The sequence below is a fragment of the Moschus berezovskii genome, chromosome 7 (genome assembly GCF_049115385.1).
Source record: "Moschus berezovskii isolate FMDL1 chromosome 7, NW_MosBer_1.0, whole genome shotgun sequence".
NCBI lineage: Eukaryota > Metazoa > Chordata > Mammalia > Artiodactyla > Moschidae > Moschus > Moschus berezovskii.
In genome coordinates, this window is record NC_142466.1 from 5,209,194 (window position 1) to 5,224,343 (window position 15,150).

Below are 15,150 nucleotides of genomic sequence, written 5' to 3' on the forward strand. Positions count from 1 at the left end.
TCTGTGTCATTGTATGTGATTTTAGACAAATCCATCTAAACTCTGTGGCTTTAATTTCACCCATAGTATTTATTTTAAAAGACCAGCATTTGAACAGCAATAGAGTTGCTTCCTTTTTTTTTTTTTTTTTTCCTGTTAGGCTTCCAATATCCAGGACTTCCCTGATAGCTCAGTTGGTAAAAAAAAAAAATCCTCCTACAATGCAGGAGACCTGGGTTCGATCCCTGGGTAGGGAAGATCTCCTGGAGAAGGAAAAGGCTACTCACTCCAATATTCTGGCCTGGAGAATTCCATGGACTGCAAAGTCCATGGGGTCACAAAGAGTTGGACACAACTGAATGACTTTCACTTTCACTTTACAATATCCATGATTATGCTAATAGAATAAAAGAGCATACTATTACCACGTCTCAGGAGTGCTGTCTCTGAATGTTTCTCACCATGCAGCCTTCCTCTTATGACCATGACCATTTCCTAGTTTAGTATTATGAGATTCACCATCATTAAATATACCCAAAGGGAACAGTCTCTCAGTTCAATTCAGTCACTCACTTGTGTCCGACTCTTTGCAACACCATGGACTTCATCACACCAGGCCTTCCTGTCCATCATCAACTCCTGAAGCTTACTCAAACTCATGTCCATTGCATCGATAATGCCATCCAACCATCTCATCTTCTGTCGGCTCCTTCTCTTCCCGCCTTCAATCCTGCCCAGCATCAGGGTCTTTTCCAATGAGATGGTTCTTCGCATCAGGTAGCCAAAGTATTGGAGTTTCAGCTTCAACATCACTCCTTCCAGTGAATATGCAGGATTGATTTCCTTTAGGATGGACTGGTTGGATCTCCTTGCTGTCCAAGGGACTCTCAAGAGTCTTCTCCAACACCACAGTTCAAAAGCATCAATTTTTCGGTGCTCAGCTTTCTTTCTTCACAGTCCAAATCTCACATCCATACATGACTACTGGAAAAACCATAGCCTTGACTAGATGGACCTTTGTTGGCAAAGTAATGTCTCTGCTTTTTAATATGCTGTCTAGATTGGTCACAACTTTTCTTCCAAGGAGCAAGTGTCTTTTAATTTCATGGCTGCAATCACCATTTGCAGTGATTTTGGAGCCCAAAATATAAAGTCTGCCACTGTTTCCACTGTTTGCCCATCTCTTTGCCATGAAGTGCTGGGACTGGATGCCACGATGTTAGTTTTCTGAATGTTGAGTTTTAAGCCAACTTTTTCACTCTCCTCTTTCATTGTCATCATGAGACTGTTTAGTTCTTCTTCGCTTTCTTCCATAAGGGTGGTGTCATCTGCATATCTGAGGTTATTGATATTTCTCTTGGCAATCTTGATTCATCCAGCCAGGCATTTCTCATGATGTACTCTGCATATAAATTCAAGAAGCAGGGTGACAATATACGCCGTCATTAAATGTACTCAAAGGGAACAATCTTTACACATTCAAATATGAGGCAGCAATTTCTTTACCTTTAATTACAAGATGCAATGATGTTTTAATAGAAAAAAATACATTAAACTATTTTAAATAAGGTATAAATTCAATGACATTTCTATTATCTATAATTTTTTCAGAAGCAAAATACAATAAAAAATCAATCAGACCTTTATTGTATCATACATTTTTTTTTCTTTTGACTATACTATGCAGCTTGTGGGATCTTAGTTTTCAAACCAGTGACTGAATCCCCACTCTGGGCAATGAAAGCACAGAGTCCTATCCTCTGGACTGCCATGGGATTCCCAACTGCTTCACCCATGTTATTTATTTTTCATTTTTATTTTTAGAAAATTAAATAATCTTTATTAATATTTTATACTTCTTGCCTTTTTTTTTTACTTTTTAAAATTTTATATCATACATTTTAAATAGCATTTGCACAGCTCAATGAAAGCTTTACAATCCACAATCTGTTTCTTTCTTATACCAAAGGCTAAAGGTCAACATGCTACAGGAGAAAGATCTGAAAAAAGGAAGATAAGACTTGAGATCTAGGTTTGGCTGCAGCAGTTAATGCATGAGGGCCTCCCTGGTGACTCAGTGATAAAGAATCTGTCTGTCAAGCAAGAGAGGAGAGTTCCATCCCTTGGTCATGAGCATCCCTCGGCCATGAGCATCCCCTAGAGAAGGAAATGATGCCCCGCTCCAGTATTCTGGAGAATCCCATGGCTAGAGGAGCCTGGTGGACTACAGTCCACGGGGTGGCAAAGAGTCAGACACAACTCAGCAAGTCAACCAAAATAAGCAATTAATACATGAACTTGACCAGAAGCCTCTTACTCCTGATGTGAAGAGCACCATTTATGCCAAGTATTTCAACTGAAGAAAGTAAAGCTAAGGATTGTGTGCCCATAAATAGTAATGCCATTGACAGGGTGGTAGCACCGTAGCTGAGAGACTCAAAGGCAGGGCTTTTCCACTGTTGCTTGTGGTTAGCATATGAGGGGCAGTTCTGCTTACAGAATTCAGAAACATGGTAGAAACTTAAGAAATATTTGTTGGAAAACAATTACTCCATGATCTCACTTGCATGTAAACTACAGCAGTTAGCCTTGTAGCAGTAGAATGAAGAGTGATGACTGATGATTCAGGGCCGGGGGCTCAGGGCAAGGGGAGATGAGAGTCAAGAGGTACAAAGTTTCCCTTGTGCAAGATGAACAAACCCTGAAGTTTCAAAGTACAACCATGTGATGATAGTTAACAGTACTGTACTGTACTCTTGAAACTTGCTAATAGGGTAGAATTTGTATTATCATTATTATAAAAAAAAGTGAGAAAAAGAAAATGGTAACAAAGCATGTTATATATATCAGAACAACAAATTTTCACCTTAAATATATAGAACTTGTTTGTCGATTATACCTCAGTAAATCTAAAAAAAATTTAAAGCATAAAACAGTGTGCTTATAAAAGAGAATTATTTTCTGCAAAATATAGATAATTTTTGCTATGACTTGTCATTGTCCAACATTTTTGGAGTCTATGGCAATGATAATTGAGCTCTCCGAGTAGTTCAAATGGTAAAGAATCTGCCTGCAATTCAGGAGACCTGAGTTTGATCCCTGGGTCAGAAGAGCCCCTGGAGAAGGTCATGAAAACTCCAGTATTTTTGCCTGGAGAATTCCATAGACAGAGGAGCCTGCCGGGCTACAGTCCATGGGGTCACAAAGAGTAGGTTCTGGCATGGTGAGAAAACAGTTAGACTTTTGATTTATTTTCATATAAAATGTTTCTAAATCTGCTGGTGGTTTTTCTTCATGTTTTCCAAGAAATATAAATTGCATCAGAAAACAATAATTAGCTTTAATTGCTTGTTCTGAACCTCTGAAGAAGGCAAGGGATTCTCTCTAGGGCCTTGTGCCACAGGGAGTTGAGGAAATATAAGGGACTCAGCCTTCCCGGTAAATCAACAAGTCCTCTGGAGGGTGGAGGCCGGCTGCCGTTCCCACAGTCCCATGTAGGGTATCTAATAGATACCTTAGCTTCAGTTGTTTCTTCATGAGACAAATCACTTGGGGGAATTTTGAGTCATGGCAAACATTACATCTCAGGAACAGGAAATGCAACTGACAAAGAATTAATCTCAAAAATATACAAGCAATTCTTCCAGTTCAATTCCAGAAAAATAAATGACCCAATCAAAAAATGGGCCAAGGAACTAAACAGACATTTCTCCAAAGAAGACATAAAGATGGCTAACAAACACATGAAAAGATGCTCAACATCAACTAATCAGAGAAAGGCAAATCAAAATCACAATGAGGTACCATTTCACACCAGTCAGAATGGCTGCTATCCAAAAGTCTACAAGCAATAAATGCTGGAGAGGGTGTGGAGAAAAGGGAACTTCTTATACTGTTGGTGGGAATGCAAACTAGTACAGCTACTATGGAGAACAGTGTGGAGATTCCTTAAAAAACTGGAAATAGAACTGCCATATGACCCAGCAATCCCACTGCTGGGCATACACACTGAGGAAACCAGAATTGAAAGAGACACATGTACTCCACTGTTCATCGCAGCACTGTTTATAATAGCCAGGACATGGAAGCAACCTAGATGTCCATCTGCAGACGAATGGATAAGAAAGCTGTGGTACATATACACAATGGAGTATTACTCAGCAATTAAAAAGAATACATTTGAATCATTTCTAAAGATGTGGATGAAACTGGAGTCTATTATACAGAGTGAAGTAAGCCAGAAAGAAAAATACCAATACAGTATACTAACGCATATACATAGAATTTAGAAAGATGGTAACGATAACCCTGTATACGAGACAGCAAAATAGACACAGATGTATAAAACAGTCTTTTGGACTCTGTGGGAGAGGGCGAGGGTGGGATGATTTGGGATAATAGCATTAAAACATGTATATTATCATATGTGAAACGAATTGCCAATCCAGGTTCGATGCATGATATAGGATGCTTGAGGCTGGTGTACTGGGATGAACCAGAGGGATGGTATGGGGAGGGAGATGGGAGGGGGGATCAAGATGGGGAACACATGTACACCTGGGGCGGATTCATGTCAATGTATGGCAAAACTAATACAATATTGTAAAGTAAAAAAAAAAAAGAAATAAATAAAACTAATTTTATGGTAGCTTAGACAAATTAACTATAGTTAGAATATCTTGCTTTGTGATATATTGTTTTCTGAGTTTGTCTTCAACACTCAAATTTATGAATTTAGAAAGAGATAGGGGTCTTAAGTATTTCAATTTTGCATATGATCTGACATCTTCATGCTGAGTCATCTGAAATCAGTTTCTTGAGCTATGGGACTAGAGAGAACCTTACCAGAAATGTCAGAGAAAATTCCTGGTATGGTAGAGTCTCAGAGGTACTGTCACCAATTAGAGAAATATAATTTTTTGCTATTACCATTTTCTCATGAAATATCTTCACAGTGTACTACCACCTCAAGTGTTCAATCTTTGTCCTTTACAGGGACATACTAAATATCCTATACTTATGGACATTTCTAAATTATAAACTTTAGTAGAGTAACTTATTCTTCCTGGGAGAGAAAACTTTCTTAAATTCTTTCTCATCTCATCTTATTGCTTGTTTCTGGTAAGGCTTTGTATTGTGTGCACTTTCACTGCACACTCATCGACAGATTTAAAATCTCTGCTGCTGCTGCTGAAGCTAAGTCGCTTCAGTCATGTCCAACTCTGTGCAACCCCATAGACGGCAGCCTACGAGGCTCCCCCCTCCCTGGGATTCTCCAAGCAGGAACACTGGAGTGGGTTGCCATTTCCTTCTCCAATGCATGAAAGTGAAAAGTGAAAGTGAAGAAGCTCAGTCGTCTCCGACTCTTAGCGACCCCATGGACGGCAGCCTACCAGGCTCCTCCGTCCATGGGATTTTCCAGGCAAGAATACTGGAGTGGGTTGCCATTGCCTTCTCCAGGGGATCTGCCCACCCCAGAAATCAAACCCAGGTCTCCTGCATTGCAGGTAGATTCTTTACTATCCGAGCCACTGCAATTGGTGTTTAACTGGAAGCATGATCATATATAAAGTGAATATGTTAGTTTTGACACCTTGAACAGAGATCAGAGCCTATTGTAGAGGAATGGAAATTTTGTGGGAGTCAAAATCAGGATTCCAGACGCTGATGTGTATATTGGTCCTTATTTGCATATTATAAGGAAAGTCAAAAATCTTTGTCTTCTGTTTTGTCAAGTCTTGAATAAAGATGTAAACTGGATTAACTTTATTATTTGTTCACTTATTATTCCTCAAGTGGTGAGGTGGGACTGATAATCAGGCTTTTCTGAGTTGAGAACACTGTCTGAAAAAAATTTTAATTAAGGTTTATTTTGACAACAGATTTACTGAGTCAGAAACAAAAATAAATGTTACAGTGTTATGTGGAATTAACAATGAAGACTCTGTTGTACATTATAAGAGGTGTCATTCTTAAAGTCAGATTGTGAACATGTGATGGTAAATTAATTTAGAAATTTCTCATTTTTGCTATTAGTTGTAGGACTGAAAAAATCAGTTATAGTTCTAGGCTAGGTTAATCTTTTATGAAACGAACAGAAATCATCCTGTCATTTTTAAGATTGCATCCAAGTACTGCATTTCGGACTCTTTTGTTGACCATGATGGCTACTCCATTTCTTCTAAGGGATTCCTGCCCACAGTAGTAGATATAATGGTCATCCGAGTTAAATTCACCCATTCCAGTCCATTTTAGTTCACTGATTCCTAGAATGTCGACATTCACTCTTGCCATCTCCTGTTTGACCACTTCCAATTTGCCTTGATTCATGGACCTAACATTCCAGGTTCCTATGCAATATTGCTCTTTACAGCACCGGACCTTGTTTCTATCATTGGTCACATCCACAACTGGGTATTGGTTTTGCTTTTGCTCCATCCCTTTATTCCTTCTATAGTTATTTCTCCACTGAGCTCCAGTAGCATACTGGGCACCTACCGACCTGGGGAATTCCTCATTCAGTATCCTATCATTTATGCTGAAGAAGCCGAAGTTAATTGGTTCTATGAAGACCTACAAGACCTTTTAGAACTAACACCCAAAAAAGATGTCCTTTTCATTATAGGGGACTGGAATGCAAAAGTAGGAAGTCAAGAAACACCTGGAGTAACTGGCAAATTTGGCCTTGGAGCACGGAATGAAGCAGGGCAAAGGCTAATAGAGTTTTGTCAAGAGAATGCACTGGTCATAGCAAACACCCTCTTCCAACAACACAAGAGAAGACTCTACACATGGACATCACCAGATGGTCAACACCGAAATCAGATTGATTATATTCTTTGCAACCAAAGATGGAGAAGCTGTATACAGTTAGCGAAAACAAGACCAGGAGCTGACTGTGGCTCAGATCATGAACTCCTTATTGCGAAGTTCAGACTTAAATTGAAGAAAGTAGGGAAAACCACTAGACCATTCAGATATGACCTCAATCAAATCCCTTATGATTATGCAGTGGAAGTGAGAAATAGATTTAAGGGACTAGATCTGATTGATAGAGTGCCTGATGAACTCTGGACGGAGGTTCGTGACATTGTACAGGAGACAGGGACCAAGACCATCCCCATGGAAAAGAAATGCAAAAGAGCGAAATGGCTGTCTGAGGAGGCCTTACAAATAGCTGTAAAAAGAAGAGAGGCGAAAAGCAAAGGAGAAAAGGAAAGATATAAGCATCTGAATGCAGAGTTCCAAAGAATAGCAAGGAGAGATAAGAAAGCCTTCCTCAGTGATCAATGCAAAGAAATAGAGGAAAACAACAGAATAGGAAAAACAAGAGACCTCTTCAAGAAAATTAGAGATTCCAAGGGAACTTTTCATGCAAAGATGGGCTCGATAAAGGACAGAAATGGTATGGACCTAACAGAAGCAGAAGATATTAAGAAGAGGTGGCAGGAATACACAGAAGAACTGTACAAAAAAGATCTTCACGACCAAGATAGTCACGATAATGTGATCACTGACCTAGAGCCAGACATCTTGGAATGTGAAGTCAAGTGGGCCTTAGAAAACATCACTACGAACAAAGCTAGTGGTGGTGATGGAATTCCAGTTGAGCTATTTCAAGTCTTGAAAGATGATGCTGTGAAAGTGCTGCACTCAATATGCCAGCAGATTTGGAAAACTCAGCAGTGGCCACAGGACTGGAAGAGGTCAGTCTTCATTCCAATCCCAAAGAAAGGCAATGCCAAAGAATGCTCAAACTACTGCACAATTGCACTCATCTCACACGCTAGTAAAGTCATGCTCAAAATTCTCCAAGCCAGGCTTCAGCAGTATGTAAACCGTGAACTCCCAGATGTTCAAGCAGGTTTTAGAAAAGGCAGAGGCACCAGAGATCAAATTGCCAACATCCGCTGGATCATGGAGAAAGCAAGAGAGTTTCAGAAAAACATCTATTTCTGCTTCATTGACTATGCCAAAGCCTTTGACTGTGTGGATCACAATAAACTGTGGAACATTCTGAAAGAGATGGGAATCCCAGACCACCTGACCTGCCTCTTGAGAAACCTGTATGCAGGTCAGGAAGCAACAGTTAGAACCGGTCATGGAACAACAGACTGGTTCCAAATAGGAAAAGGAGTGCGTCAAGGTTGTATATTGTCACCTTGCTTATTTAACTTATATGCAGAGTACATCATGAGGAACGCTGGGCTGGAAGAAGCACAAGCTGGAATCAAGATTGCTGGGAGAAATATCAATAACCTCAGATATGCAGATGACACTACCCTTATGGCAGAAAGTGAAGAGGAACTCAAAAGCCTCTTGATGAAAGTGAAAGAGGAGAGTGAAAAGGTTGGCTTGAAGCTCAACATTCAGAAAACAAAGATCATGGCATCTGGTCCCATCACTTCATGGGAAATAGATGGAAAAACAGTGGAAACAGTGTCAGACTTTGTTTTTTTGGGCTCCAAAATCACTGCAGATGCTGATTGCAGCCATGAAATTAAAAGACGCTTGCTCCTTGGAAGGAAAGTTATGACCAACCTTGATAGTATATTAAAAAGCAGAGACATTACTTTGCCGACCAAGGTCCGTCTAGTCAAGGCAATGGTTTTTCCCGTGGTCATGTATGGATGTGAGAGTTGGACTGTGAAGAAAGCTGATCGCCGAAGAATCGATGCTTTTGAACTGTGGTGTTGGAGAAGACTCTTGAGAGTCCCTTATACTGCAAGGAGATCCAACCAGTCCATTCTAAAGGAGATCAATCCTGGATGTTCATTGGAGGGACTGATGCTAAAGCTGAAACTCCAATACTTTGGCCACCTCATGAGACGAGTTGACTCACTGGAAAAGACTCTGATGCTGGGAAAGGTTGGGGGCGGGAGGAGAAGGGGACGACGGAGAATGAGATGGCTGGATGGCATCACCGACTCTGTGGACATGAGTTTGAGTGTACTCCGGGAGTTGGTGATGGACAGGGAGGCCTGGCGTGCTGTGATTCATGGGGTCGCGGAGAGTCGGACACGACTGAGCGACTGAACTGAACTGAACTGAACTGAATCTTTTATGAATTTATAATAGGCAAGGAGACCTAAGAGCATTGTGGGAGGATTTCATTTAAAATAATCCCACATTTTTAAATCTCATATTGTTATTTCCGAATATTAAAATTTATAACTGAGAACTAAACATGTTCAAGGATTGGGTTAAAGAAAAAAAATTTTTTAATTTATTTTATTGGAGGCAAATTACCTTACATTAATATATTGGTTGGTTTTGCCACACATTGACACGAATCCACCCCGGGTGTACATGTGTTCCCTTTCTTAAACCCCACTCCCACCTCCCTCTTCCCCATATCCTCCCTCCAGGTCATCCCCGTGCACCAGCCCCAAGCATCCTGTATCATGCGTCGAAATTTTGGTTATCTTGTTTAAATTTTAGACATTTAGCCTGTGGACATGAGTTTGAGTGAACTCCGGGAGTTGGTGATGGACAGGGAGGCCTAGCGTGCTGTGATTCATGGGGTCGCGGAGAGTTGGACACGACTGAGCGACTGAACTGAACATAAGAAAAAACACATAGAGACATTCTAAAAGAGATACTTTGTTTCATCTACCAGTCTTGGTAAGAAGTAGTTAATCAAGTGTCTTACATTCTCATTTTCTTTAATGTTTTTCTTTCTAGGACTGATTCAGATTCTGACAAACAGAAGGCATGTTTCTATCAGAGAGAAATAAAAGTGGGCCGTGTTCACTCTCCTGGGCTTCTCCGATTACACAGAGTTGCAAGTCCCCCTCTTCCTGACATTCCTGACCATCTGCAGTGTCACTGTGGTAGGGAATCTTGGATTGTAATCATCAAAATTAACCCCAAACTCCACACCCCCATGTACTTTTTCCTCAGCCACCTCTCCTTAGTGCATTTCTGTTACTCCTCCATCATTGTTCCCAAGACCACGGTGTTCCTCATGGTAGACGACAGAACCATTTCATTTGTAGGCTGTGTAATGCAATTCTTTTTCTTTTGTACCTTTATGGTGACTGAGTCCTTTTTATTAGCTGTGATGGCCTATGACCACTTCGTGGCCATCTGCAAACCTCTGCTCTACAGGGTGGCCATGTCCCAGAGACTCTGTGTGATGTTAGTGGTTGGATCTTATGCCTGGGGAGCAACCTGCTCCTTGACTCTCACATGTTCTGTTGTCAAATTATCTTTTTGCAGTTTCAACACAATCACTTCTTCTGTGAGCTTCCTTCCATGATTTCCTTCTCTTATTCTGCTTCTTATCTCAGCCAGCTGCTTCTTTTCACTGTTGCCACCTTTAATGAGGTAATCACATTGCTCGTCATTCTCACGTCTCACATGTTCATTGTTGTCACCACCTTGAAGATGCAATCAGCCTGTGGGCTCCGCAAAGCCTTCTCCACCTGCGCCTCCCGCCTGACCGGCATCGGCATCTTCCCCGGCATCATCTGCTTCCGCTACTGTGTGCCCAACTCCACAGCCTCGAGGCACACAGTCAAAGCGGCGTCTGTGCTTTACACGGTGGTCATCCCCGTGTTGAATTGCCTGATCTACAGTCTGGGAAATAAGGATGTCAAGGACACAGTCGGCAAACTATGTTTTCACATTGAAGGCATGTAACTGCTAAATATTTACTTTCGTTATTAAAGAACACTTTTCTGATTTTGAATATATTATGTGTCAAAAATTCATTTAAAAAATCACTTTAGATTTGAAAAGCAAAAACCGCAATGGAAAGAATATGAGTTTTAAATCAGGAGACTATACTTGATTCTGATTGAATCAGTCAGAGAAGATGGATTGACCTGACTAGTCATTATCTACAAAACCAATTTAATATGATTTTGTTCATAAAGTGGTATATAGAACAAAAGAATATAGATAATATATCAAACATATTGTATATGTGCAGTAAACTCTAGTTCTGTTATTCCTTTTTTCCTGATGACTATCAAGCAGTCTTAAATAAATGACCAATTTTATACTTTAAATTTGGTGAAATAGATGACAGGGAAAGATATACTTTTACTTTCAGGAACCACCTAAGCCAGTGGTGTTAGTTAATATCATAATACCGTTGGTGGGGAGAGATTGTACAAAATCATTTGTGGCTATCATGTATCTTTTACTTGGCCCTGAAGGATAGACAGATTTTTTAAGAGAAACAAAAGAGAATGACATAAGTTTTACTTGGGAGTAAAAAACAAAATGGTCACGAGTCATTGATTCAAACATATTTTAAGCTACTGTTTTATGTCATATGCCTACAAGGTATCTTGCTAGGTGCTTGAAGAAATGAAATTTTGCATACATTGTAGCTACAATTCTAATTTATTTTGGAAGAAAGTTTCAGTATAGAGAATGAAAGAATTTACAAGAGGCTTAGGAAAATTAGCTTGCTTCTTGAAATACTGAGAACAAAAACAAAGATACTTTATACGTGTTGTATGTTTTGTGTTGCCTGTCTATCACTCACCAATCATTATACATATACTGTTACTTCACATGGCAATTTGATCAAGCCTGTGTCTTCGTTCTCTTTAACAGGACTCTCTAGAAAGTCTCCATAAAACAACTGAGTAGATTTGTTGTAAAAATTGGAAGCTAATAGCTTTCCTGGGACTTGAACATTACTTTAAAATAGCTCTAATTTTTAAGTATAATCTAAACACAAAAATACACATACAGACTGAAAGTGAAGGGCTGGAAAAAGATATTCCACACAAATAGAGACCAAAAGAAAGCAGGAGTAGCAATACTCATATCAGATAAAATAGACTTTAAAACAAAGGTTGTAAAAAGAGACAAAGAAGGACACTACATAATGATCAAAGGATCAATCCAAGAAGAAGACATAACAATTATAAATATATATGCACCCAACATAGGAGAACCACAATATGTAAGGCAAATGCTAACAAGTATGAAAGGGGAAATTAACAATAACACAATAATAGTGGAAGACCTTAATGCCCCACTAACACCTATGGATAGATCAACTAAACAGAAAATTAACAAGAAAACACAAACTTTAAATGATACAATAGACCAGGTAGACCTAATTGATATCTATAGGACATTTCACCCTAAAACAATGAACTTCACCTTTTTCTCAAGTGCACATGGAACCTTCCCCAGGATACATCACATCCTGGCCCATAAATCTAACCTTGGTAAAGTCAAAAAGAATTAAATCATTCCAAGCATCTTTTCTGACCACAATGCAGTAAGATTACATGTCAATTACAGGAGAAAAGCTATTAAAATTTCCAACATATGGAGGCTGAACAACATGCTTCTGAATAACCAACAAATCACAGAAGAAATCAAAATATGCGTAGAACTGAATGAAAATGAAAACACAACAACCCAAAACCTATGGGACACTGTAAAAGCAGTGCTAAGGGGAAGGTTCATAGCAATACAGGCTCACCTCAAGAAACAAGATAAAAGTCAAATAAATAACCTAACTCTACACATGAGCAACTAGAAAAGGAAGAAATGAAGACCAGATGCCACGATCTTAGTTTTCTGAATGTTGAGCTTTAAGCCAACTTTTTCACTCTCCTCCTTCACTTTCATCAAGAGGCTTTTTAGTTCCTCTTCACTTTCTGCCATAAGGGTGGTGTCTTCTGTATATCTGAGGTTACTTATTTTTCTCCTGGCAATCTTGATTCCAGCTTGTGCTTCTTCCAGCCCAGCATTTCTCATGATGTACTCTGCATATAAGTTAAATAAACAGGGTGACAATATACAGCTTGCTTCAGAAATCACAAAGGGTGGAAAAGATCTCCCTCTGTAGGAAGCAAGAAAACAGCAACTGGAAGCCTTTTCAAGCACTTTCTAGGATGAGAAAAGTGCAAATTTTGCCAACAAGGTCTGCTATCCAATTTCTCACTCAGGAAGTGTCCCCGCAGGACCCAGGAATTTTACAGACAATCCTAAGATACCTGATGTCTCCTCCGGAGAAAACGTGAAAGAACAAATGTTTGGATGTGGGTTTACCTTTCCCTGTTGGTGTGGAGTCCTTTCAAATCATCACATTGAAAGGGTAACAGGCAGGAAGGCCAGGGGTATCCAAACAGAGAAAATAGCCTGCAAGTGTCAGACATTTTTCTCTCTCTTAAGCGGCAGGAGGAAACAAACTAGCGATATTTTTTTCTTCTTTATACAAATTTAAAAAGAAGTTTCTCATAAAATACAGTGTTGCCACAATGACACCTGGTTTCACCTGAAGTTAACTATTCTCAAAACTTGAGTTAAGCAATGAATTTTTCTTATGGAAATGTTGGTCTTAAACTTTGTTAATGTACTATGCATTTACCCCAAACTCTGTCTTCAAGTCGGTTCCACCTAATGGCTCAGAACCTAATTGACAAACCAGTATATTATACTCAGACACTGTTTCCCTAATCTATGTAAATGAAACTATTTGTATGGTAAGCTGCCCTTCTACAAGATTCAAGTCAATCGTTTTATGGCCCGGGATGAATCATCTGGTGCCAGGATTATCCCAAAATGCATTTTATGGATGAGGGCCTGGTGCCATTCTGAGTTTTAAGACATTCCTTTCTTTCATTAACAGACTGCTAGTGACTATATATTGGAGAAGGAAATGGCAACCCACTCCACTGTTCTTGCTTGGAGAATCCCAGGGATGGCGGAGCCTGGTGGGCTGCCGTCTATGGGGTCTCACAGAGTCGGACACGACTGAAGCAACTTAGCAGCAGCAGCAGCAGTGACTATATACCATGACTAGCAGGGGGGTACTCTTTCTGCCCCCTTCTGATACTTACATCAGAAGTTTTCTCAATCTCTTTTATACTTTAATAAAACTTTATTACACAAAAGCTCTGAGCGATCAAGCCTCGTCTCTGGCCCCAGATAACATTCTTCTCCTCCAGAGGCCAAGAATTCTGGCGTCTTTTCATTCAGCAACAACCTTTCAACATCCTTGGGGAAATTTCGAGTTAAAGATGATCTCCAGGCTAGTGCTTTCAAGCAGTGTGTGACTCTCAGCACACAGAATGCAGGAAAAGGGATATTCCTGTGAGGAAGAAAAGGCACCAACAGAGTGTGTTTTCAGGCCTCTATCTAGCAGATACTCTCTAGCTTCCAGGCCGGGAGAGCTCCAGCCTTGCCCAGAGGACCTAACTTTCAGAGTCAGCGCGGTCTGTCTCCCTGCACTTTGCAAGTCTTGCAAACCTATTCCTAGGCTGTCTCAGGATGGCCTGTGAGGAAGCAGGCTGCGGGAGTGTGTCTGATAGTGCTGGGTCTCATACCATGGCCACCTAGTGGAGGTGACATTCCAGTGTAATGGAACCGCCACTAGATGTCGCAGCCACCCACTTGCTTCAGAAACCCAAAAAGGTGCAAAAGAGCTCGCCCTGTAGGAAGCAAAGAAACAGCAGTTTTATGCATTTTCAAGCACTTGCAAGGCCACACTGTTTTAGGGCTCAAGGAGAGAAAAGTGCAAATTTTGTCAACAAGATCCATTATCCCAGTTCTCACTCAGGAAGAGTCCCTGCAGTACCCAGGATATTTACAGACAAACCTAAGATCCCTGGATGTCTCCTACAGAGAAAACGTGAGGGAACAGACGTTTGGATGTGGGTTTCCCTTTCTGGCAGTGTGGCGCCCTTCAGAATGATCACCACCTCAGGGGAAATTGAGACTGAAACATGATCTCCATGCTAGTGCTTCAAGCAGTGTGTGACTCTCAGCACAGGGAATGCTAGCAAAGCTATGTTTCCTTGAGGAAGAAAAAGCACCAACAGAGAGTGAGTTTTCAGGCCTCTATCTAGCAGAAACTCTCTAGCTTCCAGGCCAGGAGAGCTCCAGCCTTGCCCCCAGGACCTAACTTGCAGAGTCAGCGCAGTGTGTCTCCCTGCACTTTGCCAGCCTTGCAAACCTATTCCTAGGCCATCCTGCTATGGCCCCGGAGAAAGGGGTCTGCCTGAGTGTGTCTGATAGTGCTGGGTCCCACTGTGGTCACCTAGTGAAGGTAACATTTCAGTGCAATTGGACCCGCCTCTAGGAGTCGAGAGCCACCTGCTTGCTTCAGAAACCACAAAGGGTAGGAAAGAGTTCTCCCTGTAGGAAGCAAGAAAACAGCAATTGCATGCATTTTTAAGCACTTGCTAGGCC

General features: G+C 40.6%; 1 pseudogene; it reads left to right on the top strand.

The window, feature by feature from the left end:
- Positions 1–9,693: 9,693 nt before the first annotated feature.
- On the top strand, positions 9,694–10,623 carry LOC129557428 (olfactory receptor 5D18-like; annotated as a pseudogene).
- Positions 10,624–15,150: the final 4,527 nt, after the last annotated feature.